This window comes from Prionailurus viverrinus, chromosome C1, assembly GCF_022837055.1.
Source record: "Prionailurus viverrinus isolate Anna chromosome C1, UM_Priviv_1.0, whole genome shotgun sequence".
Taxonomy (NCBI): Eukaryota; Metazoa; Chordata; class Mammalia; order Carnivora; family Felidae; genus Prionailurus; species Prionailurus viverrinus.
In genome coordinates this window covers 29,140,953-29,164,626 of record NC_062568.1, presented here as the reverse complement: position 1 = coordinate 29,164,626, position 23,674 = coordinate 29,140,953, and the positions used below count along the sequence as shown (strand labels likewise).

General features: G+C 37.9%; 1 protein-coding gene and 1 pseudogene across 9 annotated transcripts in view; both read right to left on the bottom strand.

Moving 5' to 3' along the window:
• The window catches only part of C2CD6 (C2 calcium dependent domain containing 6), a 187,190-nt gene that overhangs the window by 51,146 nt on the left and 112,370 nt on the right, over positions 1–23,674 (bottom strand). The gene's annotated exons all lie outside the window — the stretch shown is intronic.
• LOC125173708 (protein BTG4-like) lies at positions 3,738–4,607 on the bottom strand (annotated as a pseudogene).

Below are 23,674 nucleotides of genomic sequence, written 5' to 3'. Positions count from 1 at the left end.
AGCCAGGCACCCCCTACTTGTAATTCATTATCATTTTCTGTGATAAGAACACTTAAGATCTACTCTCTTAGCAAATTTTTAGGTATACAATACAGTATTTTTAACCATTGGCACTATGTTGTACAGTAGATCTCCAGGAATTATTTATCTTGTATAACCTAACCTTTGCACCCTTTGACTAATACCTGTTTTCCTCCTCCAAACCCTGGACTACTTCACTCTTTGTTTCTATGAGTTTGACCACTTTAGATTCAACATATGAGTGGTATAATACAGTATTTGCTCTCTGTGTCTGGTTTACTTCACTTAGCATAATTTACTCCAGGTTCATCCATATTGTTGCAAAAAGAATTTTCTTCTTTCTCATGGTTAATATTTCATTGTATGTATATACCACATTTCCTTTATTCATTTGTACTTCAATGGACATTTAAGTTGCCTCCATGTCTTGGCTATTGTAAATAATGCTGCACTTAACATGGGAATGCAGATATCTCTTCAAGACCTGGTTTTAATTCCTTTGGATATGCCCAGAAGTAGGATTCTTGAATTATATGTTTGTTCTATTCTTAGTTTTTTGAGTAACGTCTGTATTTTTTTCCATTGTGACAAATTTACATTTTCATTAACCATGTACAAGAGTTCCCTTTTATCCACATTCTCACCAATATTTATTACATTTTCTTTTGTTGGTTGGTTTTTGATAGATTCCATCATAACAGGTGTGATATTTCATAGTGGTTTTGATTTGTAGTTCCCTGATGATTAGTGACATTAAACAACTTTTCATGGGGCGCCTGGGTGGCGCATTCGGTTAAGCGTCCGACTTCAGCCAGGTCACGATCTCGCGGTCCGTGAGTTCGAGCCCCGCGTCAGGCTCTGGGCTGATGGCTCAGAGCCTGGAGCCTGTTTCCGATTCTGTGTCTCCCTGTCTCTCTGCCCCTCCCCCATTCATGCTCTGTCTCTCTCTGTCGCAAAAAATAAAATAAACTTTGAAAAAAAAATAAAAAAATAAACAACTTTTCATGTACTTGTTCGTCATTTGTGTGTCTTCTTTATAGAAATGTCTTATCAGTTCCTCTGCCCATTAAAAAAAAATCAGGTTATTTGGGTTTCTATGCAACTGATTCATAGGAGTTTCTTATATATTTTAGATATTAACCCTTTATCAGATACATGGTTGGTAAATATATTCTCACATCTCATACTTTACTTTTTCATTTTGTTGGTTTTTAGCTACAGTAATCAAAACAGTATGGTACTGGCGTAAAAACAGATATATAGACCAACAGAACAGAATAGAGAGTCTGGAAATAAATCCACATAGATATAAATATGAAAAGGGTGCTAAAAATACACAATTGGGACAGGATAATCTCTTCAATTAACTGTGTTGTGAAAACTGGATAGTCACATGAAAAAGAATGAAATTGGACCTTTGTTTCACCCTGTACACACACACAAAAAAACTCAAAATGGATTTAACACTAAAACTTAAGATCTGAAACCATAAAACTCCTAGAAGAAAACATATTAACAGATATTCCTGACATTGGGTTTTACAGTGTTTTCTTGGACATGAAACCAAAAGCACAGGCAACAAAAGCAAAAATAGACAAGTAGGATTATATCAATGTAAAATTTCTAATTATATATTCTCTGATTTTTGGAAGCAGCCATTTTATGTCCACCATATCAAGTTATTAATTATGTCAAATGTTTACATCCTTACTAACATTTTTGCCTCCTAGCTCCATTAATAAACACAAATATTAATCTTTTAAAAATTTCTTTTTAACATTTATTCATTTTTGGGAGTAAGAGACACAGAGCAGGAGCGGGGGAGGGGCAGAGGGAGAGGGAGACACAGAATCCAAAGCAGGCTCCAGGCTCTGAGCTGCCAGCACAGGGCCTGATGCGGGGCTTGAACTCATGGACTGCAAGATCACGACCTGAGCCTAAGTCGGACACCCAACCAACTGAGCCACGCAGGTGCCCCAACACAAATATTAACCTTAAAAAGAATGAGATTAAATTATCTCACTACATTTGTGAATTTGTACATTTCTGTATGAAATTATTTTTAGTTGTGTATATTTTGAAATTATATCAAATTTTCTTGCTTTAAATGAATTTTTCTTGCTTTAAATAATTATGTAGGAACCCTCTATTCTCTAAATAGTTGTTTTTATTTTTAAAAATATTAATTTTTTTATCAATAGTGATATATCAGCTTTCCTTTGGTTAGTATTTGTTCAGTTTTCTCCTCTTTGGTTTCACCCCTTCTGTACCCTTAAGTTTTAGATGTGTCTGTTACTTTCAGAGCAATCTGAAAATATTTTAACTAAAAGATGGCATTCGCTTATAAATTTATTGTGATAACTCACATGTTTGAATTTCTTTCTACCATTTAATTTTGTTCTTTCTTTTAAAATGCTTTTTCCTCCCTGGAATCCTTTTGTACTCTTTTCCTGTATTCTACAGAATTGGATAGGTTTTTAAATTTTCTCCCTTTAGAAGAATATATACATTTTTAATTAATTTTTTCATTCAATTTTATCATGTATTATCATGTATCATGATTTTTTTGAATGGTCATTTAGATGAGTACAGAATTCTATGCTTAATGTTTTCTCAGTATTTACTATTTCTTTGTTCTCTACTGTTGCTTTTCACAGTTTAGGTTCTCCGGAAGGAACACCCTGTGATGGAAGTGTATGTGTAAGATCTCCATTAGAGGGTACTATTGGGAGCAACATCTGAGGAAGAGAGGGTAAAGAAACAGGATTGGAAAAAAGAGAAGTTGAGTTGCAATACAGTCCTAATTATGCTCAGCAGATCCTGCAGGGAGTCCAGTTGAGATGGTTGTTAAGAGTTTTTCCACTTTGGGGCAAGGGGATTGAGTGTTTTACCTGTAAGTTGATCTATCATTGGATAGATCTCTATCATGTCTCTATAAGGAGACATGACTTGAGCAAGCTCAAAGTCAAGGGGCAGAGAAGTACACTCCACCTCTAATAGAAAAAAAAACTAAAAAATTGGAAAAGGGAAAAGGCATGAATTCAGGGAAGGGTAATGTGTTGAGGTCAATCATTCATTCTACCACAGTCCACCTTTTTAGCCATAAATATTCATATCTTTCTCAAATATAAAATAAGCTTACTACCATTCAAGCCATCCTAAAGCTTCATTCAATCACAGCATCATACTTAAAATATAAGTCTAGATACAATTCCTCCTGAATTACTCCTACGAACCACAAGCAAATTATTAACCTCTTCTAATCATACATTATTAGAAGAGAGATAGAATAATGAAAATAAATGCTCCCATTTGGGAAAAAAAAAAAGAAGTGCAAAGAGAAGCATGGGAAGGTGACAGAGGAAGAGGATCCTAAGCTCACCTCATCCCATGAACACATCTAGATAACATTCACATCAGTGCAACTAACCCAGAAAACAACCCAAAGACTAGTAGAATATACCCTATACAGTTAATTGTAGAGAGGAGGCCACATGGAAAAGGGTAGAAGGGGCAGATATGGGTGGGATCCAAACACCCAGTGAGACTAACCACAAAAGGGAGGAGGACACCACAAGCATGGAGAAAGGAGAGGAACAGACCCCATACCAGGGACCCCACTTTTTTTTTTTTTGTTAATAACGTGATTTTAATCTTTACCGTTTTGTTTCTGTTTTCCATTTGTTTCTTTTACAGTGAACAAATTCTTTTCAGAATTAGGACAGAAAAAAAAAAAAAGCATCGAGAACTGGACCACACTTCACCTGATAAATACTCTTTGGATTGCTGACTTTAGGAATGATCTGCGGTTCTTTGTTACAACTTTCTTCATCAGAGGAAATGCCAGAGGCGTAGTCTAATGTAGCTCGATTAACAGCACAACTGACCTGTTGGGAAAGCTCCCATTCGTCCCATCTGCCTTTAAAAGAAGCAATTGTAAACGGATGATTTTTCTCACCGTACCTACAGCACACTTCAAAGGGTCATCTCCTTTGGAAGTCCCAGGTGAGAAAAATCCACGTTACTTTCAGCACAAGCCCTTTCTAGAATGGGATCTTTATCCTATTATTTACCCTGATACACCTGAACGCTTGCCCTTTAGAAGGGCAGTCGGCGTGCCAGTGACTTCTGTAGGTTTCAAACAAGATTGTAGTCAGCTTTTCTGCAAAGTCTTCTATTTTCTGTTTACTCAGTTTATCATGTTTTTTCACCAATCTTGTGACAAAGAAAATGGCTGTTGCAATTTCATCTCTCATGAGATGAATCTCATGATTCAAGAGAAAGGAGGACTGAAACATAGAAATCATTTGCTGGTCCTCCGTCAACTAAATAAGTGTGTCAGTAGGGTCCACTACCAAAACAGCCGTGAACACCAATTCCTCAATTAGCCAGTTTTTAATGTTTTCAAAGAAAAAAAAAACCCACTTTTTAAAACTTTAATATACTTAAACAAATAAAACACCAGTATGCAACTTAAGTTAAAAAAAAAAAAGTCTGGATACGGGACAGTAAATTACACCCGAGCACCACTTTTTAAAAAGGTATTTACAGAAAGCAGAACATTTCAGGGTATAGTAGTTCTAAAATGTTACTCTCAGGTTGCATGCTTTAAGTAAAAAAAGTGGACTGGCACTTGGAAGATGAGTCCCCATGACATCTGGCTTTTGAAACCCAGAGGGACTTACCTTCACAAGTTTTTAAAATCAGCATACTTAACTTGGGGAACTTTAAAAATCAGTGGGCTCTGCTCTGGGAGAGCCAGAGGGTTACAGGAAATGGAGTCCCCACCTTAAAGATCCAGTATAAAAACAACCTCACTGAGATACAGCACTGAAGCAGCGGTTTGAAAAGAGCCTGGAGTATATGGGAAGGAGATATTGTACTAATCTCAGAACATACACTGTGGGGGGGGGGGGAGAGGGCAGGAATTGTTAAGAGACCTCTCCAAGAATGCAAGAACTGGTGGACACCATTTCTTTCTACTACCACTCATCTGGCCAGCATAGATACGTGGGTATCTCAAAGAATCAGCTCAAACACTCTACACCTAGCTTGCTAACACCCCACCCTCCAACCTCCCACATTCTCCTGTGGAATGCCCCATCCAACCTGCCCCGCTCAGCAGGAGTGCCTCTAACGTGGTGACTGACACATATTCTGCAAATAGCCTTGACAGTGACAAGCACTACTCGAAATTAACTCCTACCTTGGGAAGAGGGGAAGATAACCACACACACCAGTTTGACTGAAACCCAAACAGATGGACTGGAGCTAGACATCTGGTCTAACTGCAGGACCCACCCAACAATGAAAGCCTCTCAGGGGACAACTCAGGAAGAACACTCTGCAGTTTGGTGTGACTTCAGTCCTGGCAAATGGTCTGAGGGCACTCATCCAGTTTGACTTAACTACAATACCAAGACAGCCCCAGACTGGCCTCTTAACAGCACTGGTTCCAAACCCTTCCCACAATAGGCAAAATGGGCCACTGCAGCTTACTGGACTAAAGGCAAACAGGGTTCAATCACAAGAGTAGGGCACACCCAACACACAGAGGAGACACCCCAGAAGCACTTGGTTCTGGTGAAAGGGGAAATTGCACTATAGTACACCCCAGTACCTCTTCTTCATAAGGTCACTACTTTCAAGATCAAGAGACACAGCTGGCTTGGCTAATACATGGAAACACACAGAGTTAGACAAAATGAGGAGACAGAGGAATATGTCCTAAATGAAAGAACAGAACAAAATCACAGCAAAAGAGCTAAAAGAAATGGCTATAGTCAATTTACCAGAGAGAGAGTTCAGAGTAATGGTCATAAAGATACTTACTGGACTTGAGAAAAGAGTAGAAGATCTCAGACTTTCAACAAAAGAGACAGAAAATATTTAAAAAGAACCATTCAAAGATTAAGAGCTCAATAACTAGAATTAAAAATACATAAAAGGGAACAAATCATAGATAGAGGAAGCAGAAGTATAGATTAGTGAGTTGGGAGAAAGAGTAATAGAAAACACCAAATGGAACAGAAAAAAAAAAAGAATAAAAAATAAAAATAGGTTAAGGGAATTCAATGACATCATCAAACATAACAGCATTCACATTATAGGGATCCCAAAAGAAGAAGAAGAGAGAGAAAAAGGAGGAGAAAATTTATTTGAAGAAATAAAAGCTGAAAACTTGCAGAATCTGGGGAAGGAAACAGACACCCAGATCCAAGAGGCATGATAACCCCCCACAAAAATCAATTCAAGGAGGTTCACACCAAGACACAAAATAATTAAAATGCCAAAAGTAGTTATAAAGAGAGAATTTTAAAAGCACCCAGTGGGGCGCCTGGGTGGCGCAGTCGGTTAAGCGTCCGACTTCAGCCAGGTCACGATCTCGCGGTCCATGAGTTTGAGCCCCGCATCGGGCTCTGGGCTGATGGCTTGGAGCCTGTTTCTGATTCTGTGTCTCCCTCTCTCTCTGCCCCTCCCGCGTTCATGCTCTGTCTCTCTCTGTCCCAAAAATAAATAAAAAACGTTGAAAAAAAAATTTTTTTAAAGCACCAAGAGAGGGGCGCCTGGGTGGCACAGTCGGTTAAGTGTCCGACTTCAGCCAGGTCACGATCTCGCGGTCCGTGAGTTCGAGCCCCGCGTCAGGCTCTGGGCTGATGGCTCAGAGCCTGGAGCCTGTTTCCGATTCTGTGTCTCCCTCTCTCTCTGATCCTCCCCCGTTCATGCTCTGTCTCTCTCTGTCCCAAAAATAAATAAACGTTGAAAAAAAAATTAAAAAAAAAAAAACCAACACCAAGAGACCAAAAGAAAACAATTACACACAAGGGAACATCAAAAGGCTATCAGCTGATTTTTCAGCACAAAACTTTGTAGGTCAGAAGGGAGTGGCATGATATACTCAAAGTGCTAACAGGAAAAAAACCTGCAACCAAAAATACTCTATCCAGCAAAGTTGTCATTCAGAATAGATGGAGGGATAAAGAATTTCACCAAGGAACAAAAGTTAAAAGAATTCATCACCACTAAACAGGTCTTACAAGAAACATTAAGGGGAATTTGTTGAGTGGAAACAAAAAAACAATCAGGAGTAAGAAAATTAGGAAAAGAAAAAAATTCACAGGTAAATACAAACATAATTAAAAAACCATAGATTTTTCGTTTGTAAAACTACTGCAGAGGTTAAAGCACAAACACAGTAAAATCAGTAATATCTATAAAAATCAGTCCAGGGATTCACAAAATAAAAGGATGTAAAGTGTGACATCACATGTATAAAATGTAGTGGAGAAGAGTAAAAATTTAGTGCTTTTAGAAGGGGTTCAAACTTAAGTGACCATCAACTTAATATAGACTGGTATATGCACAGGATATTATATATAAACCTAATGGTAACCACAAATCAAAAACCTGTAATAGATATGCAAAAAAAAAAAAAAAAGACAAATCCAAGCTTATCACTAAAGAAAGCCACCAAACCATAAGGGAACAGAGCAAGAGAAAAAAGAAACAAAAAAGAACTATAAAAACAACCATAAAGCAAGTAACAAAATGACAGTAAGTGGGTCCCTGTCAATAATTACTTTGTGAATGCACTAAAGGCCCCAATCAAAAGACATTGGGTGACTGAATGGATAAAGAAGCAAAAGCAGATCTAACGGCACATCCAGACAAAAAGTGAAGGGATAGAAAAACATTTACCATACAATGGAAACGAAAAGAAACCGGGGGTAGGAATAATTATATCAGACTATATAGGCTTTAAAACAAAGACTGTAACCAGAGACAAAGAAGGACACTACATAACTGTAAAGGGAACAATCCAACAAGAAGATTTAACAATTATAAACACTTATGTACCCAACATGAGAGCATTCAAGTACATAAAGCAACTATTAACAGACACAAAGGAAAAAAATTGATAGTAATACAATAATAGTAAGGAACTTTAACACCAACTTACATCAAGGCATAGATCATCTAGACAGAAAATCAACAAGAGCACCCAAGTACATAAAGCAACGATTAACAGACACAAAGGAAAAAAAATCGATAGTAATACAATAGTAGGGGACGTTAACACCAACTTACATCAAGACATAGATGTATCATCCAGACAGAAAATCAACAAGCAAACAGTGGTTTTGAATGATACATTGGACCAAATGCATCTAACAGATAAATCAGAGCATTCTATACAAAAACCGTGAAATACACATTCTCTTCAAGTGCACATGGAAGATTCTCCAGAATAAATCATGTTAGAGCACAAAACAAGTCCAAGCAAATTCAAAAAGATTGAAATCACATCATACATCTTTTTTGGCCATGACACTATGAAACTAGAAATCAACCATAAGAAAAAATCTGGAAAGAACACAAATACATAGAGATTAATTAACATGCTACTCAACAATGAATGGGTCAACAAAGAAATCAAAGAGGAAATAAAAATATACATGGAGGCAAATAAAAATGAAAACACAGCAGTCAAAAACTCTTTGTGATAAAGAAAAAAACTGTTCTAAGAGATTAATGCAATAGAGGCCTACCTCAAGAAGCAAGAAAAATCCTCCCCAAACCCCAAACTTTACATATAAAGGAATTAGAAAAGGAAGAACAAACAAAAAAAAGCCAGTAGAAGGAAGGAAATAATATATATTAGAGGAGAAATAAATTAAATAGAAACTAAAGAAACACCAGAACAGATCAATGAAACCAGGAACTGGTTCTTTGAAAAGATCAACAAAATTGATAAACCTTTAACCAGACTCATCAAAAGAGGTGGGGAGGACAGATAGAGGGAGGGTACTCAAATAAAATCAGAAATGAAAGAGGATAAATAATAGCTGACACCACAGAAATACAAAGGATAAGAAAATATTATGAAAAATTATATGCCAACAAGTTGGAAAACCTAGTAGATACGGTTTAAGTTCCAGAGCCATATAACCTTCCAAAACTGAATCAGGAAAAAATAGAAAATTTAAACAGAAGATTACTAACAATGAAATGGAATTGGTGGTCAAAAAACAAAAACAAAAACAAAAACAAATAAACCCCCCAAAACTCCCAAAAAATAATTCCAGGGCCAGAAAGCTTCACAGGTGAGCTGTACCAAACATTTAAAAAAGAGTTAATACCTAGTCTTCTCAAACTATTCCAAAAAATCCAGAAGATCAGTGAAAGCGTCCAAATTCATTCTATGAGGCCAGCATTATCCTGATACCAAAATCAGATAAAGACACTGAAAAAAAAAAAAAAAGGAACTACAGGCCAATTTCTCTGATAAACCTAGATACAAAAAAACCTCAGTGAAATATTAGCAAACCAAATCCAACAATGGATTAAAAAAGTCATTCACCACAATCAAGCTAGATTTATTCCTGGGATGCAAGGGTGGTTCAATATTGCAAATCAATCAATGTGATACATCACATTAACAAGAGAAAGGATACAAGTCTTACAATCATTTCAATAAATGAAGTATTTGATAAAGTACAACATACATTCATGATAAAAACCTGAAACAAAGTATGTTTAGAGGAACATACATCAAAATAATAAAGACCATATATGAAAAATCCACAACTATTATCATACTAAACGGTGAAATACTGAGATTTTCCTTCAAGATTGGGAACAAAACAAGGATGTCCACTCTCACCACTTTTATTCAACATAGTACTGGAAGTGCTAATCACAGCAATTAGTCAAGAAAAAGAAATAAAGGGCATCCAAATTGGTAGGGAAGAAGTAATACTTACTATATTCAGATAACATGATACCATATAGAGACAACCCTAAAGACTCCCCCCAAAACTACCAGAACTGATAAATGAATTCAGTAAAGTCACAGGATGTAAAATTAATATACAGATATCGATTGTATTTATATACCCTAATAATGGAGTAGCAGAAAGAGAAAGTAAGAAAACAATTCCATTTGCAATCGCACTAAAAAGACCAAAATACCTAAGAATAAACTTAAAAAAAATTTTTTTTAATCTTTATTTATTTCTGAGAGAGAGAGAGAAAGAGCGTGAGCAGGGGAGGAACAGAGAGAAAAGGAGACACAGAATCTGAAGCAGGATCCAGGCTCTGAGCTGTCAGCACAGAGCCCGACATGGGCTCAAACCCACAAACTGTGAGATCATGACCTGAGCCGAAGTCAGAGGCTTAACTGACTGAGCCATCCAGGCACCCCAAGAATAAACTTAGCCAAGGAGGTGAAACACCTGTACTCTTAAAACTATAAAATATGAAAGAAATTGATCATGACACAAACCAATGGAAAGATATTGGTTTGGGACAACCAATATTGTTAACATGTCCATATTATCAAAAGCAATCCACAGGTTTAATGCAATTCCTATCAAAATATCAGTAGCATTTTTCACAGAGCTACATCAAATAATCCTAAAACTTACAGGGAACCACAAGAGTCCCATAATAGCCAAAGCAATCTTGAAAAAGAATAAAACTGAAGAAATCACAATTCCAGATTTCAAGATATACTATAAAACTGTAGTAATCAAAACAGTATGGTACTGGCACAAAATTAGGCACACAGAAATCCCAGAAATAAACCTATGCTGTTATGGTCAATTAATCTATGACAAGAATATACAATGGGAAAAAGTTGGTCTCTTCAACAAATGGAGTTGAGAAAACTGGACAACTACATGCAAAAGAATGAAACTGGACCACTTTCTTACACCATACACAAAAACTCAAAATGGATTAAGGACCTAAATGTGAGACCTGAAACCATGAAATTTCTAGAAGAAAACACAGACAGTAATCTCTTTGACATCAGCTGTAGGAACATTTTTTAATATATGACTCCTGTGGCAAGGGAAACAAAAGCAAAATTAAACTATTGGGACTACACCAAAATAAGAAAACAAACATCTGTACAGCAAAGGAAACCATCAATATAACACAAGACAACTTACTGAATGGGAGAAGATATTTGTGAATGATATATTCAATAAGGAGTTAATACTTAAAATAAAGAACTTCTAAAACTCAACACCAAAACCATGCCCAAATAATCCAATTAAAAATGAGAAGACATGAACAGATATTTCTCCAAGAAGACACACAGATGGACATCACACACATGAAAAGATGCTCAACATCACTAATTATCAGAGAAATGCAAATCAACACTTCAATGAGATATCACTTCCTATCTGTCAGAATGGCTAACATCAAAAACACAAGACATAACAAGTGTTGGTGTGGATGTGGAGAAAAACGAACCCTCATGCACTTGGGAATGCAAGCTGAACAGCCACTGTGGAAAACAGTATGGAGGTTCCTCCAAAAATTAAAAATGGGATTACTGTATAATCCAGTAATTCTACTACTGGGTATTTATCCAAAGAAAACAAAAACACTAATTCAAAAAGATATAAGCACCCCTATGTTTATTGTACCATTATTTCTAATAGTCAAATATGTAAGTAACCCATGTGTCCATCCAGATGAAATGATAAAAAAGACATGGTATGTATATTAAATGGAAAACTACTCAGCCATAAAAAAAAATGAACTCTTGCCATTTGCAACAACATGGATGGATCTGGAGAGCATAAACGTTAAGTGAAACAAGTCAGTCAGAGAGACACAAATACCATATGATTTCATTCTTATATGGCATTTAAGAAACCAATGAACAACAACAACAAAAAAAGATAACCAAAACAAAAACAGACTCTTAAATACAAAGAACAAACTGGCAGTTGCCAGAGGGAAAGTAGGTCTGTGTATGTGGGTGGGGTGGCAGGGATGCGTGAAATAGGTGAAAGGAATTAAGAGTATGTACACTTACCCACGGGGTGCCTGGGTGGTTTAGTCAGTTAAGTGGCCGACTCTTGACTTCAGCTGGGGTCATGATCTCATAGTTCATGAGTGCAAGCCCCATGTGGGGCTCTGTGCTCACTGTGGGGAGCCTCCTTCAGATCCTATGTCTCCCTCTTTCTGACTCTCTCCTCGCTCTCACTCTCTGTCTCTCAAAAATAAATAAACAAACATATATATATATATAATATATATATATTATATATATATATAAATATATATATATATATAAGAGTACACTTATCTTGATGAGCACTTTGTAATATATAGAATTACTGAACCACTATATTGTACAGTGGAAACTGACATAACACTGTATGTTAATTATACATAAATTTAAAAAAAAGAATAAAAATAAGAACAGGACATACATAAGAGTCACTGGTACTTAGCAATTCTGAAATCCTTCTGGGAAAACTTTGCTTGATCCCCCTGCTCTAGAAGCACAGAATATTCCTTGATTTGGCCCCAGTTTTGCCTCTGGGAATGGCTGCATAATCAATTGTTTTCCAAGGTTCTTGGCTTTTTTTCTCTGCATGGGCTTCTCTTCTTTCCCATCTTCCTCCTCAGATACTTCTGAAGAAGGCATTTGAGCTCATGCCCTTTATGTACCTGGGCAGTTTTCTCATTTTGTTATTTGCTAGTGGCAAGTTGGAAACCCAGAGGGTTTTTTTGTTTTGTTTTGTTTTAACCTCAGCATGTCACTTTTAGTATAGGCTGGCACTAAGTTTGCCATTAAATATCTTTTTTAAAAAAAAATGTTTATTTGAGAGAGAGAGAGAGAGAGAGAGAGAGAGTGCAAGCAGGGGAGGGGCAGAGAGAGAGAGAGAGGGAGAGAGAATCCAAAGCAGGTTCCAGGTTCTGATCTGTCAGCACAGAGCCTGACATGGGGCTCAAATTCACAAACCACAAGATCTAGGCTGAAGTCAAATGCTCAACCAACTGAACACCCAGGCACCCCAACTATTAAAGCTCTTTCAAAGACTAGGTATGTACATATGCATGTATGTACGTATTTATGTATGTATGTATGTGTGTATGTATGTATGTTAAATTCCACTCAACTACATGAGCCAAAAGCCACTATTCAAAACATGCCCCCTCTATACTTAAGTACTGGTACTTTGGGCACATTAAATTTCTGTGAGACTGCACACTTACTCTATGACTCCTTTTGTTCAGTTGGAATGGTATCCCTAGATGCCACCTTATTTCTTCAGCACAGCCTTGATTTTATTGTTACCCCTAGGCCATATTGTAGGGACCATATCTTTGATATGTAATATTGTTTCATTTTTCAAACCTTCAAGTCCCAGAATTATTAACTTTCTGTATATGTCTTTTCATATATTCTGTTCAGTGCCTTGTTCAATGGCCTAGCACTGTGTATTTTGAGAAGAGAGTGCCGTGATGAGACACTGTATTATGGTGTTAGTATGTGCAGAGACGTATGGGTCCTTGATCTATTTTTTGGGTACCTATGAGGCAAGGGATTCCCAGAGTTGTTTGCTCCAAAGGGGAAACTCTGGACAAGGAACTTTCATGTTGCTGGCCACACCAAATGGCCAGACCTTTATCAATTGCCCAAGAATATGTAATGTGCATATTTGGCCTATTTTTGGTCAAGGAATCCAGTGTTAAGAAGACAGCCTGAAGTTCAGCCAATTGTGCTGACCCTTATATCACATCCTTTTATGAGAACTTTATTAAAGGATGAAAGGCAGCAGCTCTCCAGCAAGCTCTATCACATGTGTTGGTGACAATGCCATCCATAAGCATATGAATCCAGCTCCCCAGGTAACCAAACAGTCTGGGAGAAGGGTGAACACCTCCATTACTGTGGTACCTGTCAAGGGACTGAGTACAGAGGTCACTCCTGCCTGAAGATGGGTTGTTCAAGAGAGCCCAGTCTTTGGTTGCTGTGCTGAGTGAGATTTCAGGATGATGATTCCATGACTGAAGCATAATGCGCTGCTGAGTATGGAGGGCCACAGTCCCAGGGCCTGTGAGAATCTCTGTTTCCAGTATGTGGCTAGCAATTGCCACTCTAGTGAGGTATAGCATAGGGTAAAGGAAGACTATTTCTTGCATCAGATGCTCACAGACAACTTATGGCCATCATGAGAAGTCCAAAGTCTCCAGAGCAAACATTATGTATGAAGGTTGTGAAAGCCTAATAAAGTCTGTTAGGGACACTAACAGAAGTGACTTTTTTATTTTTGTGATTTGGACAGATTCTTGAACCTTTTGTTGGAGTGGCACCACTTTAGGAGGGCTGATTTGAAAGTTAACAGTGTAAGTGGGCTTCTAAAATTTGTAATTGCCTCCAGAACCCAAAAAGGCCAAAAATATGTAGGGCCTGTTCTACTGTTGCAAGTGCTGAGTGTCAAAATTATTTCTTGATAGTTTTAAGGATGGAGCAGCTCTCAGTTTACCAAATAATTCTCAGGAATCTAGTGAAGGTGACAGTCCTTCCACTATCTGTGTGGCAATAGGCCATACCTTTTTCATAAACCACTTTGTGAATATTTGTATGCCCCAAATGAGTGTGTCAAATTAGTTTCCTTGGAGGGATATGTGATCAACGTGTCATACATGTAATCCTGGAGGAAAATGAATGCTATTAAGATCCTGTTTGCAAAGATTGTGTGTGATTAGGCAAGGCTGTTGAGGTACACCACCAGCCAGGTGCAGTATATTGGGCCCCTTTGGAGATGAAAATAAACTGTGGCTCAGAGACTACTGTAATAGGCACAGAACAGAAGAGCCAAATGTACAGTAGCAAAATATTTATCAACTGCTGACTAGATATAAGAATGTGCTGTGAAAGAATGTGCACCATACATTCTTTCCAAGTTATTAACAGGCAAAATTGATCTCTTAAATGAAGAATAAGTAATGACAATCACTCCTACTTTATGTTGGTCTCATGTAACAAGTTTCAATCCTAAAGGACTCTGTTTTAATTTACATTGGGCTGTATTAACTATTTTAACTGGAATGGTCCAAGGGGTCTTATTTTGCCAACTCAATTTATAAATGCTAAAGATTTTTTTCTTTTTCTTTTTTACCCATGTTTTGGCTACTGTGAATAATGTTGCAATAAACATGGGACTGAAGATATCTCTTTAAGATTCTGTTTTCATTCTCTTTGGTATATATGCAGAAGTGGGATTGTTGGATCATATGGTAACTCTTTTTAATAATTTTTAAATTTTTTTTAACATTTATTCATTTTTGAGACAGAAAGAGACAGAGCATGAATGGGGGAAGGTCAGAGAGAGAGGGAGACACAGAATCTGAAACAGGCTCCAGGCTCTTGAGCTGTCACCACAGAGCCTGACACAGGGCTCGAAAGCACAGACCGCGAGATCATGACCTGAGCCGAAGTCGGACGCCCAACCGACTAAGCCACCCAGGCGCCCCTCTTTTTAATTTTTTTGAGGAACCTCCATACTGTTTTCTCTAGTGTCTATGCTAACTTACATTCCCACCATCAGTGCACAAAGGATTCCCCTTTCTCCACATTCTAGTCAACACTTGATATCTTGTCTATTTGATGACAGCCATTCTAACAGGTGTTAGGTGATACCTCAACATGGTTTGCATTTCCCTGATGATTACTGATGTTGAGGATCTTTACACATACCTTTTGGTCATTTCTATGTCTTATTTGGAAAAATATCAATTCAGATTTTCTGCCCATATTTTAATTGGAATGTTTGGTTGTTTTTGTTTTTGTTTGTTTGTTTGCTATTGGGCATAATTTTTTTTAATTTTTTTTAACCTTTATTTATTTTTGAGACAGAGAGAGACAGAGCATGAACGGGGGAGGGGCAGAGAGAGAGGGAGACACAGAATCAGAAACAGGCTCCAGGCTCTGAGCTGTCAGCACAGAGCCCAATGTGTGGCTCGAACTCACGGACCACGAGATCATGACCTTAGCCGAAGTCGACCGCTTAACCGACTGAGCCACCCAGGCGCCCCTGGGCGAAATTTCTTAATATATTTTTATATAAATCCCATCGCAGATATGATTTGCAAATATTTTCTCCCTTTTTGTAGGTTTTTCATATTGTTGAGTATTTCTTTTGCCATGCAGCTTTTTAGTTCGATTTAACCACTTTTTAATTTTTATTTTATTATTTTTAAAGTAGGCTCCACACCCAACATGGGGCTTGAACTCATGACCCTGAGATCAAGAGTTGCATGCTCTACCAACTAACTCAGCCAGAGGCCCCTAGCCACAGTTTTTAAATTTTGTTGCCTTTGCTCTTGATGTCCTATGCAAAAACTAATTGTCAAAAACAAGGAGATTTTTCTCTTAAATTTTCTTCAAGAGCTTTGAGATTTCAAGTCTTACACTTAAGTCTTTAACCCTTTTCAAGTTAATTTTTGTGAGTGGTTTCAGATAGGGGTTTAATTTCATTTTTCTGCATGTGTTTAAGTTTTCATTTATTGAAAAGACTGTCCTTGGGAAAGAGGCAAGATGGCGGCTTAGGAGGACGCTGGGCTCACCACACGTCCTGCTGATCACTTAGATTCCATCTACACCTGCCTAAATAACCCAGAAAACTGCCAGAGGATTAGCAGAACGGAGTCGCCGGAGCCAAACGCAGACGAGAGGCCCACGGAAGAGGGTAGGAAGGGCGACGAGGCGGTGCGCGCTCCACGAACTGGCGGGAGGGAGCCGGGGCGGAGGGGCGGCTCGCCGGCCAAGCAGAGCCCCCGAGTCTGGCTTGCAAAAGTGGAGGGGCCTGACGGACTGTGTTCCCACAACAAGCGCGACTTAGCGTCTGGGAGGTCATAAGTTAACAGCTCTGCTCGGAAAGCGGGAAGGCTGGAGGACAAAGGGAGGGAGAGCTGCTGAGCCCCCTGACAACAGAGCTCAGTTTGGTGGGGAACAAAGGCACTCGCCAGTGCCATCTCCCCCGCCCATCCCCCAGCCAAAATCCCAAAGAGAACCAGTTCCTGCCAGGGAACTTGCTCGCTCCACGAAAACACCCAACTCTGCGCTTCTGCGGAGCCAAACCTCCGGCAGCGGATCTGACTCCCTCCTGCTGCCACAGGGCCCCTCCTGAAGTGGATCACCTAAGGAGAAGTGAGCTAAGCCTGCCCAGCCTGCCCCTCCTGCCCCTGTGCACCTTGCCTACCCACCCCAGCTAATACGCCAGATCCCCAGCATCACAAGCCTGGCAGAGTGCAAGTAGCCCAGAGGAGCCACATCACCCCACATTGAATCCTGCCCCTAGGAGAGGGGAAGAGAAGGCACACACCAGTCTGACTGTGGCCCCAGCGGTGGGCTGGGGGCAGACATCAGGTCTGACTGTGGCTCCGCCCACCAACTCCAGTTATACACCACAGCACAAGGGAAGTGCCCTGCAGGTCCTCACCACGCCAGGGACTATCCAAAATGACCAAGCGGAAGAATTCCCCTCAGAAGAATCTCCAGGATATAACAACAGCTAATGAGCTGATCAAAAAGGATTTAAATAATATAACAGAAAGTGAATTTAGAATAATAGTCATAAAATTAATCGCTGGGCTTGAAAACAGTATACAGGACAGCAGAGAATCTCTTGCTACAGAGATCAAGGGACTAAGGAACAGTCACAAGGAGCTGAAAAACGCTTTAAACGAAATGCTTAACAAAATGGAAACCACCACAGCTCGGCTTGAAGAGGCAGAGGAGAGAATAGGTGAACTAGAAGATAAAGTTATGGAAAAAGAGGAAGCTGAGAAAAAGAGAGATAAAAAAATCCAGGAGTATGAGGGGAAAATTAGAGAACTAAGTGATACACTAAAAAGAAATAATATACGCATAATTGGTATCCCAGAGGAGGAAGAGAGAGGGAAAGGTGCTGAAGGGGCACTTGAAGAAATAATAGCTGAGAACTTCCCTGAACTGGGGAAGGAAAAAGGCATTGAAATCCAAGAGGCACAGAGAACTCCCTTCAGACGTAACTTGAATCGATCTTCTGCACAACATATCATAGTGAAACTGGCACAATACAAGGATAAAGAGAAAATTCTGAAAGCAGCAAGGGGTAAACGTGCCCTCACATATAAAGGGAGACCTATAAGACTCGTGACTGATCTCTCTTTTGAAACTTGGCAGGCCAGAAAGAATTGGCACGAGATTTTCAGGATGCTAGACAGAAAAAATATGCAGCCGAGAATCCTTTATCCAGCAAGTCTGTCATTTAGAATAGAAGGAGAGATAAAGGTCTTCCCAAACAAACAAAAACTGAAGGAATTTGTCACCACTAAACCAGCCCTACAAAAGATCCTAAGGGGGACCCTGTGAGATAAAGTCCCAGAGACGTCACTACAAGCATAAAACATACAGACATCACAATGACTCTAAACCCGTATCTTTCTATAATAACACTGAATGTAAATGGATTAAATGCGCCAACCGAAAAACATAGGGTATCAGAATGGATAAAAAAACAAGACCCATCTATTTGCTGTCTACAAAAGACTCATTTTAGACCTGAGGACACCTTTAGATTGAGAGTGAGGGGATGGAGAACTATTTATCATGCGACTGGAAGCCAAAAGAAAGCTGGAGTAGCCATACTTATATCAGACAAACTAGACTTTAAATTAAAGGCTGTAACAAGAGATGAAGAAGGACATTATATAATAGTTACAGGGTCTATCCATCAGGAAGAGCTAACAATTATAAATGTCTATGCGCCGAATACCGGAGCCCCCAAATATATAAAACAATTACTCATAAACATAAGCAACCTTATCGATAAGAATGTGGTAATTGCAGGGGACTTTAACACCCCACTTACAGAAATGGATAGATCATCTAGACACACGGTCAATAAAGAAACAAGGGCCCTGAATGATACATTGGGACAGATGGACTTGACAGATATATTTAGAACTCTGCATCCCAAAGCAACAGAATATACTTTCTTCTCGAGTGCACATGGAACATTCTCCAAGATAGATCATATACTGGGTCCACAAAACAGCCCTTCATAAGTTTACAAGAATTGAAATTATACCATGCATACTTTCAGACCACAATGCTATGAAGCTTGAAATCAACCACAGAAAAAAGTCTGGAAAACCTCCAAAAGCATGGAGGTTAAAGAACACCCTACTAACGAATGAGTGGGTCAACCAGGCAATTAGAGAAGAAATTAAAAAATATATGGAAACAAACGAAAATGAAAATACAATCCAAATGCTTTGGGATGCAGCAAAGGCAGTCCTGAGAGGAAAATACATTGCAATCCAGGCCTATCTCAAGAAACAAGAAAAATCCCAAATACAAAATCTAACAGCACACCTAAAGGAACTAGAAGCAGAACAGCAAAGGCAGCCTAAACCCAGCAGAAGAAGAGAAATAATAAAGATCAGAGCAGAAATAAACAATATAGAATCTAAAAAAACTGTAGAGCAGATCAACGAAACCAAGAGTTGGTTTTTTGAAAAAATAAACAAAATTGACAAACCTCTAGCCAGGCTTCTCAAAAAGAAAAGGGAGATGACCCAAATAGATAAAATCATGAATGAAAATGAAATTATTACAACCAATCCCTCAGAGATACAAACAATTATCAGGGAATACTATGAAAAATTATATGCCAACAAATTGGACAACCTGGAAGAAATGGACAAATTCCTGAACACCCACACTCTTCCAAAACTCAATCAGGAGGAAATAGAAAGCTTGAACAGACCCAAGACCAGATGAGCACTGGGTGTTGTATGGAAACCAATTTGTCAATAAATTTCATAAAAAGAAAAAAAAAAGACTGTCCTTTCCTCACTGAGTATTCTTGGCTGCCTGTCAAATATTAGTTGACTGTATATGTGTTGGTTTACTTATTGGCTTTCTATATTTTATTCAGTCAGTCTGTGTATGTTTTTTTCATACCACACTGTATTGATTACTATAGTTTGTAATGCAGTTTAAAATCAGGAACTGGTTGGGGCGGGGGGTCTAGTTTTGTCCTTTCTCAAGATTGCTTTGGGCTCCCCTTTGTGGTTCCATAAACATTTTGGGATTGTTTTTTCTATTTCTCTGAAAAATGCCTTTGGAGGTTTGATAGGTATTGCACTGAATCTATAAAAGGTTTTTGTAATAGGGACATTTAAGCAGCATTCCTTTTTTTGATCCATGAACATGGGATTATCTTTCTATTTATTTGTGTCTTCTTCAATTTCTTTCATTAGAGTCCTATGTTTTTCAAAGTACAAATCTTTCACCTCCATGGTTAAATTTATTCTTAAGCATTTTATTGTTTTTGATGCTATTGTGAATAGGATTGTTCTCCTTATTTCTTTTTCAGGTATTTCATTGTTAGTATACAGACACACAATTAATGTTGTATATTGATTTTACATCCCCCAAATTTCCTCAATTCATTAATTCTAACAGGTTTTTCTGTTGCTTCTGTTGTTGTCGATGAGTCTTTAGCATTTTCTACATATGGGATGTTATCATCTGCAAATAAAGACAATTCACTTCTTTCTGATTTAGATGACTTTAATTTATCTTGAGTAATTAGCTAGGACTTCCAGTTGAGTGGTAGGACTTCTATGTTGAGTAAGAGTGTGAAAATGGGCACCCCTGTCTTATTCTTGATGTTTACAGTAAAAGTTTTCAAACTTTTACCACTGAGGATGATGTGAGCTGTGGGCTTGATATATTTTGGCCTGCATTATGTTGAGGTATGTTTCTTCCATACCCAACTTGCAAAGATATTTTATCATGAAAGAAAGTTATATTTTGTCAAATATTTTTTCTTCATCTATTGAGATGATCATATAATTTTATCTTTAATTCTGTTAATGTGGTGTATCACATTTACTGATTTGCATATATTGAACCATCCTTCCATCCCAGGGATAGATCTCACATGATCATGGCATACAATCACTTTAATGTGCTATTGAATTCAGTTTGCTAAGATTGTGTTGAAAAATTTTGAATCTATAATCATCAGGGATACTGGTCTATAGCTCTCTTTTATTGTAGGGTCTTACCTTACTTTGGTATCAGCATAATGCTGACCTTGTAAAATGAGTTTGGGAGTTTTTTCCTATTTAATTTTTTGGAAGAGTTTGAGAAAGACTGATATTCATTCTTCTTTAAGTGTTTGTTTCACCAGTAAAACCATCTGGTCCTGGGCTTTTCTTTGTTGGAAGCTTTATTATTTCAATATCCTTACTCATTATTGATCTGTTCAGACTGCCTATTCATGATTTCGGTATAAGTTGTAATTTTTTTTAATGTTTATTCATTTTTGAGAGAGAGGGAGACACAGATTCTGTTTCTAAAATTTAATTTATTGTCAAATTGGCTAACATACAGTGTATACAATGTGCTCTTGGTTTTGGGGGTAGATTGCCACGATTCATCGCTTACATACAATACCTAGTTCTCATCCCAACAAGTGCCCTCCTCAATGCTCATCACCCATTTTCCCTTCCCCCTGCCCTCCCCATCAACTCTCAGTTTGTTCTCTGTATTTAAGACTCTCTTATGGTTTGCCTCTCTGCCTCTCTGTTTGTAACTATTTTCCCCCTTCCCTTCCCCCATGGTCTTCTGTTAAGTCTCTCAAGTTCCACACTGAGTGAAAACATAGGATATCTATCTTTCTCTGAGTGACTTATTTCACTTAACGTAATACCCTCCAGTTGCATCCACTTTGCTGCAAATGGCAGGATTTCACTCTTTCTCATTGCCAAGTAGTATTCCATTGTATGTATAAACCACATCTTCTTTATCCTTTCATCAGTTGGTGGGCATTTATGGCTCTTTCCATAATTTGGTGATTGTTGAAAGCACTGCTATAAACATTGGGGTACATGTGTCCCTATGAATCAGCACTCTTATATCCTTTGGATAAATTCCTAGTAGTGCTATTGCTGCATCATAGGGTAGTTCTATTTTGAAATTTTTGAGGAACATCCACACTGTTTTCCAGAGTGGCTACACCAGTTTGCATTGCCACCAGTAGTGCAAGAGGGTTCCCATTTCTCCACATCCTCACCAGCATCTGTAGGTTCCTAAGTTGTTCATTTTAGCCACTCTTACTGGTGTGAGGTGGTATCTCAGTGTGGTTTTGATTTGTGTTTCCCTGATGATGACCGATGTTGAGCATCTTTTCGTGTATCTGTTGGCCATCTGGACGTCTTCTTTGAAAAAGTGTCTATTCATGTCTTCTGCCCATGTCTTCACTGGATTATTTGTTTTTTGCGTGTTGAGTTTAGTAAATTCTTTAGAGATTTTGGATGCTAACTCTTTATCTGTCATTTTCAAATATCTTTTCCCATTCTGTCGGTTGCCTTTTACTTTTGTTGATTGTTTGCTTTGCAGTGCACCAGCTTTTTATCTTGATGAGGTCCCAAGAGTTCATTTTTGCTTTTAATTCCTTTGCCTTTGGAGATGTCTCGAGCAAGAAATTGCTGCAGCTGAGGTCAAAGAGGTTGTTGTCTGCTTTCTCCTCTAGGGTTTTGATGGTTTCCTGTCTCACATTTAGGTCTTTCATCCATTTTGAGTTTACTTTGTGTATGGTGTAAGAAAGTGGTCTAGTTTCATTCCTGGAATTTTCCAGGAGAGAAAAAAGAAAAAAAAAAAAGAATGAAAAAGAATGAAGAAAGCCTATGTGAATTATGGAATATAACCAAGCCAAACAATTTACATATCATTGGAGTCCCAGAAGAACATAGGGAGAAAAGGGCAGAAAGTATATTTAAATAAATGATGGATGAGAACTTTCAAATCTGGGGAAAAATTTGGATATGTAAGTTCATGAAGCTTGTAGGTCTCCAAATAAATTCAATGCAAAGATATCTTTTGTAAGACTCATTGTAATAAAACTGTCCATTATAAAAGACACAGGATTTTAAAAGCAGAAAGAGAAAAATAATTCCTCACATACAAGAGAACACCTATCAGGCTATCAGTGGGTTCCTCAGCAGGGACCTTGCCAGCCAGGAAAGTGGGAGATGATATATTCAAAGTACCGAAAGAAAAAAGCCTGCCAACCAAGAATATTTTACTCAGCAAACCGTCCTTCAGAAATGAGATACTTTCCCAGACAAACAGAAGCTGAGGAAGTTTATCACCTGCCTTACAAAAAATGTTGAAAGTAGTTAAGCTGAAATGAAAGGATAATAACATAAAAACATATGAAAATACAAAACACACTGGTAATGGTTAATATAAAGTCAACATCAGAATAGTCTAACACCATAATATGATGGTGTATTATCATTTAACTCTAGTATAAAGGTTAAAGGACAAAGTATTAAAAATAACTATAGCTATAATAATTTGTTAACGGATTCATAGAGGTAAATTAGAAGAGGTAAATTGACAAAAAACCCCCATAAAATGTGGCCAAAGAATCAAACTGAACCACTTTCTTACACCATACACAAAAATAAATTCAAAATGGATCAAAGACCTGTGAGACCTGAAACCATAAAAATCCCAGAAGAGAACACAGGCAGTAATTTCTTTGACATTAGCCATAGCAACTTCTTTCTAGATATGACTCCAGAGGCAAGGGAAACAAATGCCAAAATACACTATTGGGATTACATCAAAATAAAAGCCTTCAGTGCAGTGAAGGAAACAATAAAACTAAAAGAATGGGAGGATATATTTATAATGACACAACCGGTAAAGGACTAGTATCCAAAATATATAAAGAACTTATCAAACTCAATACCCCCAAAATAAACAATCCAATTAAAACATTGGCAGAAGACATGAACAAACATTTCTCAAAAAAAAAAATAAATAAAT